Genomic DNA, 13,135 nt, shown 5'->3' on the forward strand with positions numbered 1-13,135 from the left:
ACTAACAAGTTAGTGATGTCACTGTGGCTATATCTATTATTTATACAGTCGACGGTAAATGAATTGTGGTAAACGTTCCTCCATCCAACTAGTGTCTAGATTTCCCTGCTCCCCTCACAGCGAAACTCTGCAGGTTGACATGTTTTGCTTTCTCGGCTGTTGCTCAAACTACTTGCTATACTTTCGTATGTTTGTATTGCCTGCTACCACAGACATGGAGTATACCCCCCCCCCCAAAACTCATATCAAACTTCCATCAAACGGTCAAACTAATCAGCACTGATCAAATTTAAACCTAACTGCAATACAAATAGTAAGTAACCAGCTGGCTGCCATTGCATCAAACGAATGAGTAAACATTACATCGCCTACCAGCGGGAATGCATTTGCATTTTTCTACTGCATAGACAGCCCAGTTTAACGAAAAGACCATATTCCAGTGGTGAAACACTTCTTTAAATAGTGTATAGAGTATTGGCTGTGAAAAGTATTTAGGTTCAACTGAGTTTAAGTACTTTAAACAGTTATTAAGAATAATTCCCAACTCACCTGGTCCAGACAGCTGGGCTGGGCCAGCACCACCAAGACATCAAAGCACTGCTCAGAGCAAACACAGACGGGAAGCTGCGGGAAAATAAACGCTTAACATGAGAAAAAGCCTAAAAGCGAAAGCAAGTTGTGTGTGCAGAAAACATGAATAATGGATAGCAAGTAGAAATCATGCAGATGAGAACAAATAGCAGACTCCCACCAAGAGCTGCATGAAAACAGACAATATGACACACATAAGTGGGGAAGATTTTTCCTGAATGTGGTGGCACGTACACATACACGCGCATTAATGTGCACCAAACGGAGGGACCATCCTCCTGATGTGTTTGACAGTAATGAGACAGAGGCAGAGTGCCGGATTTGAGGAGCAGAGCCTGCGAGCAACAGACAGGCTAGCAGAGCATGTCAAATCACCCTTATGTGGGACAAAATCATTATGTCACCACAGACTAATCTGGCAGCCACAAACCGCAATTGGTCTTTTGGCAAAACAAGGGTCAGTGGCAGATGGGTAGAGGCTGGAACTGTGGAACTAGCTACTGGCCACACAAACACAGTGACTGAAACGCTAACCTCATTTACACCAGTTTCTGTTTGGCTCCCCAGGGCTCAACCTAAGTTCTAAACCCAAGTAAATTTAGGCCAGGCCAGGAGAGACCATGGCTTCAACACATCTGGTCACTGGGGGGTCGCTTGCAGCTGTCGCAGCGTGCACATTGAGCGTTAAAAATGCACAAATGCTGCAGAACTCAAGAATATTGAAAGAATGTAAGTGTGAAGAAAGAAAGGCCTACAGCTTCTATGCAGTCCTTTGGTGCAGAGACAGAAATGGAGGCAGAGAAAACAACCTGAAGGGAAAAGCCTTTGCTGGAAAGAGACTCTTATTTTGTCCTTCCACTGAAGTTATCATTATATTTTCAGTATTTTGCCAATAACCTTTTCAAGCAACTAAAAAGAATAATTTCATCACTTCTTTCTGAAAAAAGTGACAATTAATGTGACTGGAAAAAAATATTTGCAATCAAGCTGTAAAAAGTCACAACAAATGTGACACTTTCAGAAAAGGAAAACAGCTCAAAAAAAAAAAAAAAAACCCAGACATTTTCAGGAGAAACGTGTCCTCTCAAGTTTTATATTGTGAAGAAGTTTGACTAAACTGAATTTGGTTCCATGAAAAAATGCACAGTTGCTGCCAAAAAACTCAAGAGCACTTTAGTTATTATTTCAGAGACTCACAGTAAACATACTAATTCATTTCATTTCTGTTTCATTAAGATAATGCTTAATACCTTTGTTTGTTAGTTACAATTAATGAAGGACCAATTTAGCAATAAAATAAATGGATAACTGAAACAGATGTCTTAAAATGTGGGCCTGCACAACTGGTTTTAATTTTCAGTCTACTTTGGATTGAATGATCAAAATTAAGATATTTAAGGCTGAAATAAACTTGTACAAAAATGTGATCTCAGATTGCTGACTCCATGGTTCACTACATAAAACTTGATTTTTTTCTATATAACTGATGAGCCGAACTGCAGGGTGAGGGAGCAAATACAAAGATAATAAACTAGTGACTCTTTTGCTTTGAGACACAGTACATGCTGTTCTCTATTGTTGGGAAATGGAAACCAGGGGCGGATCTCACTAATCCCCCAAAGCCCTGAATCTACGCTATTCCCTAAAGAAATCTAATACGATTGAGTAAATGTATGTCTTTTGGCCTAATATTCAATTCAGGGTATTGAAAACCACTTGCCATTGTTGAGGATCCTTAATTTCCAATTAGAGTAGCCCAGATTGTTATGGGATGAAAAAGTAGCAAATCCGCCAGCAAAACATTCATTCTTTGAAGTCCACTCCAGCACAGTGTAACAAAATTAGGTTTCAAGATTAGTAATGCTGTCTTACACCAAATTCCCAAACTTAAAAATAGAAACATCAGACAATCTCTGCCTCTTTTAAGATGGCAAAAGTAAACTCATTCATCCTCTACATTCATTGTGTCATGGTTTTAGAATAATTCCGAATAAGACAGTTGGGGGACAAATAGATAAAAAATAGGATTTAGGTTTAACAGATTTTTTTTGTTTGTTGGGCAATTATCATGTTCTCCCAAGTGATGAACAGACTTTCAGGCCTTCTATTATCTCAAATGGCTAAAAAATAATGCATGTAGCTACCATAAACGGGAAAAAGTTTACCTGGGGGAGCATGTCCCCCGGACCCCCCAGGTTTTCCCTGAACCCCAAATGTTTACAAAGTCTGGGTCCGTTCCTGGAAGAAACTGAAACTGCACCCACCAATAAATCTAACTCAGTGGCACCACTGCAATAAAATACATTATCATATTCATTTTATAGACGCTGCAGTCCCTTTTGATAATAAATGATAAATCGCAGTCCAGAAGTGGGTTACGGGCCCACTCTAAATGGACCGCACATAACTTGTGAAGTTTTTAAAAAGCACATTTTATTTTTCAGTAGTAGTGAATTTCTAGCCTATAGCTTTCAGTCTGAAATGCTGTTTCTGTTTTTTCCTTGCAACATGTTTTACGTCTTTGTGTTCAAAGCCAACATTTTTACATTTAGTGAAATAAAATTGTATATGCAGTAATTTATAATGTGCAGACCTTTAACTAATGACTAAGGAGAAATCTGGACCCTGTGACTGTACCAGTTGGGAACCACTGCTCTAGATAGGGCCATTCACATTTTCACATTGGCCACTGTAGCAACCAGCCCCTCCACAACAAGCATCAGAAAAACAAGAGATTTTTTCATGTGAAACTGCTTTGTTCGGTGTTTTTTACCAGATTAAATCACTGGGTCTGTTTGTTTTGGAGAGGAAGAAACCTCTGCGGATAATTAAGCTCCTGCAAAAACCTCCTGAACAATTAACACTATAGGAAATCTAATCAGAAAAAGTTTCAGGTGTTTGCGATCTGCAGTCCTCACTGCTAGCTGACGCTAAATCCCCCTAAATCTTACACACTGCTAATTTCATAACAACTTAGAATGCTAGTATGTGGGGCATACTATGCTAGTCTCATGTTTCATATGACATATGTGACATACATCACAAAATTACTTATTTTAAGCCAAACCATGACTTTGTTTCTTCTAAACCAAACCACATACTTTTGTTGGCTAAACCTAAGGAGGTCTACCTAAAAACTACATTTTTTTAAACCTCCGTTCCAAATGTATTTTGAAAAGAGACTATATGCATTTAACGAGCAGAAACTGTACATTTCCTGTGAAAAACTTTAGTTTTAAAAGACAAAACGCATACAGCCAGCGTAAATTGACACACTGCCCCTGAGTGTTCAAAACTGATGCTGAAGGGGAACCTTGAGCACCATAGTTTGAGGCGTAGGGCCACTCACCAAGCGTCTGTATTGTAGGAGTTGGTAGTAATAATGTGTTGTGCTAGACAATAAAAGGCAACGTTCTAAAAATATGCAAAGCTTTTGCTTGATGTTTGCACTTGATTCACTTGTATTTCTGTTGCTAGATAATGCATTACTATGGTGGCACAGATGTAGTAATCTCAATCCTGTTGCAGTGATTGTGAAACTGATGCATTACAAAGTCTGAAGCTGATGTCACTCTATTTGTTGCTTTACTAGTTTTTGTAAAACATAATATTTAATAATGCTAAAAAAGATGCATTAGGGTGTACTGTGTACAGCCATAATAACTCTGTATCAGCCAGTGCTGCCTAATGTAGACAGATGGGGAACCCAGAGATAAGTTCCCTAATAGGATCTTCTACCATGTGAAATTGTGAATTGATTTGCACACAAGAAGGCATTGGAGTTATGTGAGCATAAAGATGATTTTTTTAAAAGTAAAATCTGTACTGCAATACAACTGCTGCTTTCTTTTACCGAAGGCTCAGTAAAGAACCATCTGTATCAAGTGTGTTTCTCTCTCACTTTAAATTCTGCTGGAGTCCCACAGGTAGCTATAGTGGACTGGAGCACCTAACCCCTGTATGATGAAAGCGTGCATCACACAGTCAACTTCCCCTCCTTGGCAGCCGGAGGACAATCTTTCTCACACCCCAAAAACATGAGAAAAAAATCGTTACATAACACCGAAGCTAGAGCTGGAGATCTAACAGGGGAGGAGGGGGGGAAGCCTCAATATTTAACACCTCTCATCCAACATTCACTTTGACTCAGACCGAGGAATAACCTTCTGATCTCCCCCATCAAAGCTCACTCAGACAGTCACCTCACATCTCCCTCTATCTCCGAATCTAATCGCCACTGATTGGCTTATGAAAACCCTAATCACTGAAAATTACTTTTAATGTGATGCCGGTATGTGTGAGTCCTGAATTACTTTAAAACGACGAGCAAGTGCAGGAGGGTTTTTCTGTGTCTACTTGATTTGAAGTAGCTGTGCGCAGTCACTCTATATAGATGTGGTTTTGAAAGCTAATGAGACTGAGCAGACTCCTCTCCTCGACTGGGGGAAGGGGGCTGCCAAATCCCTGACGCAAAAACACCACAATATTCCCATTATAACCCTATAGGGATTTAGCTAGCCTGTAGACTGTGAATGGTACTTCAACCCTCACTTTTACAACATGCTTGAGTGTATTTCTTTCATCTACTGTGGCATCATATTATATGTAATAATCCTATACAGATTGTACCTATGTCTGTGTGAGTTAGTGACCTTATTCTTTTTCATTTTAATCTCCTTTAGCTATAATAATAAAGAGACACTTAAAATGAGTCCATGCACTCAGCTGTGAACTCATGACCTTATCTTATGTGATGACATTTTAATGGCAGCATGTAATATAGATATTATTTTCCCATCTGATGCTTTGTGTCTGCTAAAAGAGCCAATAGTGTGTTTAGGTAATTCATCATGTTTAATATTTTCAGCCATCCCAGCAGCATGGCTCTAGGGACGGCAGTGTTTGTCTGTCTGTCGGTGAGTCCACCACTTTGGTCCAGACTGAAATATCTCAACAACTATTTGATGGATTGCCCTGAACTTTTGTACAGACACTCATGATCCCCAGAGGATGAATTTTAATGATTCTGATAATCTCCTGACTTCTCCTCTAGTGCCACCATGAGGTTGACCTTTGTGTTTTTTGGGTGTAATTACTCAACAACTATTGGCAGGTTATTATGAAATTCAGTACAGATATTTATGACTCAATCAGGGTGAATTGTAATTATTTTGGTGACCGTTTACATCTAGCATCATCATCGGGTCAGAAATTCAATTTGTAAAAAATGCTTTGGTTTATGACAGAATGCCTGCAAATAAATAAATTCCCAGCAGCCTTTTATTTAGAACAAAGTAAAAGGTAGATTTATTTGTCATTTTTAAACAAAGTTTAAAGAGATCCTGTAGATCCTGGTACATCTTTGGAGTTGAAGGATGAGTTTGTATTTTTTATTTTGTATTTTGTTTGGATGTATTTCTGCGTAAAGATTTGTGGATGCGTTTTGTGTGTGTATTTGAGGATGACCACACTTAGATGAGACACCTGCCAAACTGCAAACTACTGTTTTTTGACCAAACAAACAACATCTGTTGTGTTTTTGTGACTTATTTTTCCACCAAGGAAAGTGCCACGAAAAGCATTTTTATTTTTCACCAAGACGTTGCTGCATTGCCTGCTGGAATTGTGCCAAGAAAAATAAGTATTTTGAGTCAAAACAGGATATTTTCCTTACAATAACCAAGTGTTTTTTTGTACATAAATCTAACCACATGTTAAACCACACTGTTAATGAAACATTAATGTAAATTTCAGTGTCTCTGCAACATAATAATGTACAAATGTAACATATCTGTGGTTTGCAGATATGTACGTCCAACATTTGTTCTGCCGATTGGGTTGTGTAGTCTTGAGCAGATACAAGGGCATTTTTAACTGTTAATTAATGTACAATATTCATCTACAAATGTTACTTCTCCTATTAAGACAATTTATATTATTTCAACAGTTGTTTTTTTTTTTGTTTGTTTTTACGATATTTTCATTTGATATCTGTTCATCTATCAAACTACTATCAGCCTCCAGTCATGGATGCCCACGAGTGTTTTAAGTTGACAAAAATTAAATTAAATTAACAGATATATTTGCTAATGTTAACATGCTAACATCTGCAAAATGGTAAAAATGATAAGCTTTAATCCTGGTAAACATCAGCGTGTTAAAATTGTCAATGTGAGCATGGTAGCATACGGATGACAGCCTTTAGCTCAAACATCGAAGTAACCTTGCAAAGCCGCTAGTTAAGCTGTAAAATCTGTGTCTTGTTTACAGTATTATCTCATAGTTCTGTAATATTGCTTTAGGACTTCTTATTGGTCCACAGAACAGTGATCTTCTCTTGCATGGCATCATTTCAATATATTTTGTTATCACTACATGTAATATAGTATATGGTGTCTTCTGCTTTGACCCTCAGTTGTGTTTTGTTACTCTCATGCTTTATATGAAATCTAATAATATACAGTTTAGTCACTGTTAACTCAAAGTTACTCATTTGGGTCTCCTACAGAACCACTTAAGTATTGCTGTTGCTATATACTGTGGGATTTCATTACAATGTCTATAGAAAATTTGAAAAGAAAAGAAAAGAAAAGAAAAGAAAAGAAAAGAAAAGAAAAGAAAAGATAGATCCTGAAGGAAGTTCTTATGTGCCAGATTGCTCCAGAAATACAGTAGCAAAAAGGAATACAACAGAGCATCAAGTGTCTGAAATAAAATCAAATAAAATTAAAATACAAAGTGTCTCGTAATAATAATGTTTAAAAGTAAATACTAGATAATCATTTTTAAAAGTAAAAGTTAAAAAAAAGAAAAAATATTGCACATGGAGTTTTAAAATTATACGTAAACATAAGGACAGTAGTACAGTTTATTGTGCGTGGGTTTTTTCCTCTCTTTTTTGGCAAATGAATTTAACTCAAAATATGACTGTGCAGAGGTCGCGAGAGACTGTAAGCTTAACTGAACAAAATCTTACAAAAAGAGCAATTACACGTAATGAATAGTGAAAAGGTAACAGATGGCATTGGGGGAGGGAGACAAGGAATGAAAGGAGAGAAATGGAAATAATTTAAGAGGTGGTGGATTATTTACATCATATTATCATATGTTTTTTATTACCATAATATCTATATTTCAATTTTAAGTACAATTATTATCATAAACAAAAGTATCGCAATACCTCCAATTTATAGCGACATGATCATACATCATGGTATTTTGATCTATGACATCACTTATTTTGTTAATATTACTATCTCAGCACTGCTGGGATGAATTCCCGAATTAATTATCAAATTGGTTCCTTTCTTTCGTGACTAATCCGTCCACCTGTGTTGTTGACTGAATATTATGCTGAAAACTGTTGCTCTGTTAAAAACCAAATGACAGGGCAGGAGGTGCCCAAAACAGATGGCTGTTCCCTCTACATAAGTAAATTGACCATAAATTCAATTCAGTTCCCCAGAGTGTGTCTGTCTGTGCAAGAGAGAGTGGGTGAGAGAGAGAGAGAAATGTACCACTGTGTTCATCTTATAGCTTACATGCAGCCAGGACATAATTTTTTGGCATAGTGGGATTGAATTAAGTTGAATAGAATGTTTCTTTATCACATCACTGCCAATAAAGCTAATGCCAAATGATTTGTGCTTAACTATTGGCAGTCATTTGCCATGTCTATTGTAGCTTGCAGGATACTGGAGGCTATTGGTTTCCCTCTTGTCACTCCAACATATTTGAGCTGAATAGTGATTGATAGAGCGAGGAGAATAGTGGGGGAAAAGAGGGGGGGAGGGGGGGGGGGAGGGGGAGAGAGAGAGAGCGCGCGAGAGAGAGCGCGAGCCTATCCGGACGACGGGGCGAAGAAGCCTCAGCAGTTACACTTGCCAAAGCTGCTCGTTGCGGCCAGCAAGCTACACTTTTAAGATCCACCGCTTTATATTTGAATTCACAGTTTTGAGCGTATTTTTGAGCCACTGTCGCTTCATCTCACGTGCTGCCTGTGTTGTGCTGGACACGCGGCTGGGAATGGGATTCTCTTTAACGTAACTTGACGGCGGTAGCAGCAGTTTTTGGACCGGCGTTTTTCGGCGCCTCCTCGCAGCGGATTTACAAAGCCTCCCCGGAGCCTGCAATGATATTCAGCACCCTGGACAGAGACTGAGCGTTTCAGCACCCTGGACAGAGACTAACCATCCACCAGAGGTAAGCCAGTAGAGTTTAACAGCAGCTTTTTTTTGCTTGTCTCTTCATGTTAGTCGGAAGAATCACTCTTCTACAATTTGTTGAACGTGAGACTTGTCTCGACGCTGCTTCGGAGAGAGACAGGAGAGAGCTACAAGGCAGACATTACATATGGGAATAAGTCTAGGTTGAGGTAAATTTAATAAAATAAATAAACCAGTTCAGCCTAATTTCTTAGCCTGTAAGTTCTATGAAAATGTCATTAATGCTACCACTTTCTACTGATCCAGTTTGTGACTCTTCCCGACGCTCTTCTCGGTATTAAATCAGCACATTTTGGCGCTTTGCAGCTTAATAATGTTAAATTCATGTGGTGTGATGTGGCAAGAGGTGCCGAAGTAATCGCTGAACGTTATTATCAGTGTTATTAAGTCATTATTGTTTTGGGAATACAGCCGGCGTCCGTTCGCTCGCGTCAGTTTTATTTAAGGTGGCTGTTTATTTTGAAGAGTCAGCGCGTGCCCAGGCAGCTGCGGCTCGTGCCTCAGGTCTGCGCGGAAAAATCAGCCCATCCATGCTCTGAGGCCCCCACCACCCACCACACACACACACACATACACATACACACACACACACACCACCCCCACAGGCACGCGGCCAGCAGCTTGGAGTCCCTAAGAAAATATATAACCCTCGCGACCCCTGTGCTTCCCTCTCAACACCGATATTTCAGACTGACTATGTAGTAATGAGGATAATAAGCACGAGACATGCGCTCATCCCCTTTAACCTTTATATTTACATTATATAACATTATTTTTCCCATTAATCTATCGTATATTACAGAGAGGGCAATCTGTGGGTTTGGTCATTGGCACTTAAACAGGAAAAATGGCTGCAGCATCTGTAATCTTTATGGGTTTTTGTGGCACCTCCATCTGTTTAACCAAGTGAGTGCAAAAGATGATCTTGCAGGTTTATCAATTTTAATGCATATGGAGCATGGGTTTGACAGATATCAATGGTTATTTCAAGATATGGAATCGTCCATATTGACAATCATCAGTCATAACTTCAGCTCTAATTAATGGTTAATGGTCAATTGATGGTTAGGTGTTAGAAAATGAATAAGCTCTTCTTTTGCGAATCAATAAATTGTCTAAGTCATTTTTTCAAGCACAAATGCTTTACTTCCACCTTTGTTTGTTATATTTGTTCTCCTGGTCTTGAGTTTAATAAATGAATAAAAATGAAATGAAATGACAATTATTAAAATTTGCTAATGTTCTTAATCAATCTTAATTGGACTGAAAATTGCAATGAGCATTTTCCCCTATATTCTGATATTTTATAAAGAATTAATAAAGAAAAGATAAACATATAAAATTATAATGAGGTGTTGGGGGGATTGATACAGCATAGTTTGTCAATATTTTTGTGTCAATATAATATCAGTGCATGGACGCATAGTGTTGATATTTTTGACATAAACATATTTATATTGCAAATAGAAAGTAAACTCTTGGTAGCCTACTAGAATAATAAAATCAGTTTCATCCATCAGATACATTTTGTGACAATAAAAATGACTGTGAGTTGAACTGTGAGAGGAATAGACCAAAAAACATTACCTTATTTAATAGAAACTGACAAAGTTTTCATTTGGGAAAATAATTTACAATAGAAAAAGGGTAATAAATCCAATACATATATAACAGGTTATCCTAATATTCACCATATTGTAAAACATATGGTATCATGACCTAAGTATCTTCATTGTATCATATTGTATCGTATCGTATTGCATCGCATCATATCGTGGTAGGTCTGGTGATTCCAACCCCTGATCAATTATGAAAATAATCACTGGTTGAAGCCATACTGATAACTGTAATGTGTAAGTGTTGGCAAATACTGACACATTCAAGGATTTATTTATACCACATCTATTTAATCCCAGCTACACATTAGCTGTTGCTGGGATTAAACATGTGACCTTTTGGTTACCAAACGCCGGGCGCTTGAAATTGATGTGACCACCCGGCTTCCGTTTTCCTCGCTTGCTCCATGCATCACTTGAACTATCTGCTGCAGCTCTTTTGCGACAAGAAATTAATTCTCACAATGTAAGGGAAGAAAAATGCCCATGTCAGGCCTGCTTTGAATAAGAGGTGACCCCCATGCTTTTTGCCTGCGGCGCATTAACAGGCTCTGATAGCTGTTAATACACACAAGCACAAGCATACACACACCCTGACTGTGTAAACCCACATGAGATGTAAGCCTCGTTTTTTAAAGCCTTGATTTTAATGATGTTCATTAGGATTTTGATTACGCTGAATGTGTGATAACTCTCGGCTCGACGTTTACTGTGGCTGATATGTCAGCTCAGGCTGTGAGTGACAAGAATTTAGTGGAAGGAAGCAAGAAGTGTGAATCAGCGGGAGATGCTGCCACAGGGCTGCACTCCAGTGTCCCTAAAAGAAAGAAAGCACATTTTAATATGCCAGTTTTGCCTCTGGGTTATTAAGCTCTGGACGCTACTGTATAGAAATTGCTTCTCTATATCATGGGGATGATGAAGTAAATGCAAATTAATCTTTCATGCTCAATTTATTATCCAATAAACAGACCATGAATATGAATTTGAAAAGTGGCCCTACAGAGGGCAGGCCACATAATTGCCTGTTACCTCTTTCTAAACCGCCTTTGTTTAGTTAGAAATTGAACTCCCAGGGTTGGGGGGCACAACAGACGCAGGGCATTTATCTGGAGGCGTTTCTCGTACCATAAAAGCAAGACCACTTTAACAGCCATTTGCCACCAAGAGGGTTACCTCATAACTGGCTCACTGTCTCAAACTGTGCCTCATTGAAAAGCATGGCGCAGCAGACAACCCCAGGGTCAGCAGTTACGAGCCCTCACTGGCATCCAGGACACAGCAGGCTGTGATGTGCTCTGCTTTAGATTTTTGCAGATTGCAGAGTTGCTTTTCATGAGGGTGCATTTCACATGCTCATTGCACTGTGGATCATGTTCTTGCATGCCATTTATGAGTCTCTTATAAGTCAGTCCCCTCGCTTGAAAATGCAATTAAAGTCAATATTGCTATAAATACATGATGGGCTAGTCTGAAAGCCATAGAGCAGGCCGAGGCAGTGAACGCCCACTCACACTCCCACAACCCCCTTCCCAATCAACCCAGGCCCAGGAAAACCCCTCCCCCCCTCTGCATAGTGAATTGTGGTCAATTTGAATGATCAACCAGAGACAATCTGAGGCAATGTCTGTCACAGAGAATATTTGGCCGCTATGAGCCACACCAATAAAAAATCAGTGTGTTTGGAATAGTCAATGTGATTTTTCACTCCCATGTGTACTTCTATAGCTCTCTTTGGCACAGACAGAAATGAGAGAAATGAGAGTGCTCTGTCTTTGCTGTGCTAGGCTCAATTCTGGGCAAGGTTGTGCCATGCTATGCTAAGCTGTATGGTTCGCTCTATGTCATTAGCTGAAACACAGCTGCTGTTGCATCTGATGCAGTAAGCACTCAGCTCATCTCTTCGGTTCTCAGCCACCGGTTTTCCACTTCAGAGTCACTGTGCTTCGGAGGGCTATAATCTCACTGACATAATGGCGTCCACTCTAATCGATAGCCAAATGGCACAGCAAATCAATAGTGACCATACTGTACAATAACGCGGCCTGGGAGTGGCAGAGGTGGAAAGCAGCCTGCAGCCGTCACATGTGTAACTCTGGAAAGTCTTTGAAAATATACTCCTTAATTATGGATCAAAAATACCAACCTTGTTAACGAGCCATGTATTATGGATTGCTGCATGATCTATGCTAATGTAAGCACAGCAGTTGGAGAAAAAAAAGCTGGCAACACTTTGCTTGCTTGCCTCTCTCTCTAATCACTGAACATGCAAATATACACAGCGTATATGCACCCAGAAGCTCAAAAAGGCATAAAACTTTGCATATCTAAAAGAGTAAATATCTGTTATTGGTCAAAAAACACTCTTTCGAGATGAAAACGGCATCACATATAAATATTTTTAAATAGCTGCTCAAATACCCCTCTTTTACTTCTCTTTGACATACTTCTGTACAAACCGGTTTTCTAAATCAGGCAGGAAAGCAGTGTTCACACATCTAACCTATTCAATTAATGGTTTGTTGGTTCCCCCTGAGGAGCCAGGAAATTCATTGGCTTTTTAAGTGTTAATCAAGCTTTTATCCAAGCCTATCTAAAGAGCTCTAGGAAAAACGGTCATTTTGCATGTAACAAGGTAGCAGCAAAAACATCTCTGCAGCTTTATCTGCGAGATAACAGCTAGAGTGTTTTACATCGAGAATA

Source organism: Plectropomus leopardus, chromosome 16 (genome assembly GCF_008729295.1).
Source record: "Plectropomus leopardus isolate mb chromosome 16, YSFRI_Pleo_2.0, whole genome shotgun sequence".
NCBI classification, from domain to species: domain Eukaryota; kingdom Metazoa; phylum Chordata; class Actinopteri; order Perciformes; family Serranidae; genus Plectropomus; species Plectropomus leopardus.